The sequence below is a fragment of the Prinia subflava genome, chromosome Z (genome assembly GCF_021018805.1).
Source record: "Prinia subflava isolate CZ2003 ecotype Zambia chromosome Z, Cam_Psub_1.2, whole genome shotgun sequence".
Lineage (NCBI taxonomy): Eukaryota > Metazoa > Chordata > Aves > Passeriformes > Cisticolidae > Prinia > Prinia subflava.
The window spans coordinates 17812779-17815696 of NC_086283.1; positions in this window are offsets into that span (position 1 = coordinate 17812779).

Sequence of the window (2918 nt, forward strand, 5' to 3'; positions counted from 1 at the left end):
GAGAGCTTGAGCAGCTTAGGCTGGAGCAGGGAGACAGAAAATGAGTGGCTGCCTTGGCTTTGGGGTGTGGAGAGCTGGGAACTCAGGGAAGGGTTAAGTCTGCACTTACCCTGCAGTGCAGCTCAAGCAGAGTCTTTTATGCTGACAGAATGCAGGCTGCAAAGGGAGAAGAAGGCTGATTGATAGCAAAGAATCAAGCAAGTGAAAGTGAATAATAGAGGAGCAGACAGTAATTGTTGAAGGAGATTTGATAAACTGTTTCAGAGCAAGACAAGGAGCAAAGAGTCAAATACTGTGCTGCCATAAAAGCCAAAAGTCAGAAAAAAATAATAAAAGTGATGCTTTTTTTTTTTTTCCTTCCTTCTCAGAAAATGCCTAGTAGGGGCTACATGAGAGAACAATCAGTTGGGTTGATTTAAACTGTGTTAAAATTACTTTTTAAAGAATCCAAAATATTCCACTTGATTTAACCGGTGAATCAGCAAGATCTACCATGTGGTATTTGAGACCAGAGTGGAGGATTATGAAATGAAGCACAGAGTGGAGAAGGGTTCCCACAGGAGCCCTTTGCAGGAAACTTGAGAAGGAAAACATTAGGAAGGTTTGAACAAGAACTTTTTAGCAGGCACTAAAAACATGACCAAAATGTCAGCTTTGAGGAGGTCCCAAAACAGTGAAGAAAGGGCAGGACAGGACACCTCTGTTAGCTGGATGGCACAGCAGGAGGGACATTCTGCTGTTCTGCTGGATGCCAGGACTTCAGAGACCAGCCCTGGCTGATGGATGCACTGATGATGCAGCAGGGCTGCCAGGGTAGAGGGTTTTCAGCCGTTCTTGCCACAGGAAACTGAGGGAACAACAAGTATTGGAACCCTGGAGGCTGAAAATTTCAGGCTTTCTGTGCTAACAGGCACTGACCATCAAGCAAGCACTACATTTGATTTGGGGCCATGGAACAGCCTCCCAAGATTGAGTGACAGAACGGGGGTTGGGGGTGTGTATTTTGAATGGTATTGTGTGATCTCATAGGGTGAAAAACTTAGATTTATGATTTTAGTGTATAGTAATACATGTGAGTCAACATAGAGGACTTTGGACATTGTTTGGGTCCTTCTTCATCTTCTTCTTCCTTCTTCCTGATTGGGTGGTTTTCTGTAACTGGTTGATGGGAGTCTGCATTGCAGACTTCAGGTAGTTAGTTATTTGGTTTAAAGTTAAAATAATTTAGGTGGCATTTCATAATTGGACAAGTTGCCCTTGAAAAGACCTTGTAGAGATAGAGAAGTACTCCTTTTTACTTCATTTCTCTAACTTGCTAGTTAGAGCTCATGGCTCATGAGTCTGAGATAAGAATTAATAAACACTGAGTCCAAACACGAACTGCGACTCCTGTGTGTTAATCCTGGCTCTAACACGAAGGACAGAAGCTATGAAATTGACAAATTTCTGGGTTCTGAAGGAGGAAGTCAACAACAGCTATGGGGTTTTTCAGTTAATGAGATTAAAAATTGTTTGCCTCATTTTTTGTGGTCCTTGTGCGTGATCTTCCGAGAAGGAGCATAAGGCAAGGAGTGCCCTGCAGCCTCCCAGGTGTGGGTCCAGGGTGCACACACACACACACACACACACACACACACACACACACACACATACATACAGGTGTTCTGATGAAATTCTGCATGGGACAGAATGCATGTTATCAGCTCCATGAGGGTTTATCATGCTCTGAGGATGTCCAGCACCTCACAGAAATGGCTTAAAATAATTGTGAAACAGCTGATCAGCTGTGCTTTGAAAAGAAAAAGGTTTGAATTAAAGAGAAAATAACTATACAAGACAAAAGGCATAAGCCATGCACAGATGCAGGGAAGGCCCTTACACTTGGCTAAGACACTCCCAAAAGCAATGAGCACCTCTGTGCTCTTTCCTGTCTACCTAATGTTTTAGGAGTTTTTTTGACTTGCTGCTCGAGAGAAACTAGCAACATTTCAGAGGAACAACTACAGAGACCAATAGGTGCCTCTGTGCTAGCACTGGGACAATTATGGTGAAGAAAACACAGAAGTTTCTAGTGCTTTTCCCTTAAAAGGCGTGAAACTGAAACCCTTTTCCTAATATGGAAACTTTTGTTTGGATGTCAGGATACAACATCACCAGGACCCGAGCTGTGCTCCCAGGGTCATGACTGTGGGCAGTTTGTGTTGGGTGGCTGGAGCTGCAATTTGCATTTGCAATTTACCAGTTGCTGGGTGTTAGTTTAGAGCTGGAGCTGGGCTGCAGGTCGAGACAACAAGCTGGGCTGGCACTGTGGGGGGACCACTGAAGCTCCCTATAAAGGATCCTCACTTGCCTCCCCAGCACGCTGATCTCCCTGTGTCCATGGATTGGACAAGGTCTCAGAGCTGGAATGAGCTCAGGTGTAAGGCTGCAGTTGGCCCCTTCCCAGAGAAAGCTGAATTTCTTTAAGGCTGGCCTTACAGCTAAGCGTGGCTGTGCTGGCTTCCCCCCATCCCAAACACTGTTGGGAAAGCCCAGATCATCTGCAACCCTGGATAATCCCATGCTTTAACAAAGGTAGAGCAACACTAGCATGGAAGATAGGATTAAGAAAGAGTTGTTGTCTCCTTTAGAGCACAGATCACTTTTAAAGGTAGAAAATCAGCTACAAAAAAACCCTTGGTAATGTCAGGAAGCAGCGCTCTGAGAGAGTGCGGGCTGGAGCCTCGCACCTCCCAGCATGTGTGAAACACAAGCAAGTGTAAAAGCAATCACTGATTAAAGTTTGTCTTGTCATTGTTTGACTGGCCTAAGGGAGACAATAACAGGATAAAAAAGAATAGTAACAGCAATCAGCCTATGGGGGTAATTTTTAATAAGAATGCAGAGGAGGAAGTTCTGCCCGTACCTGTCTGTGCCGA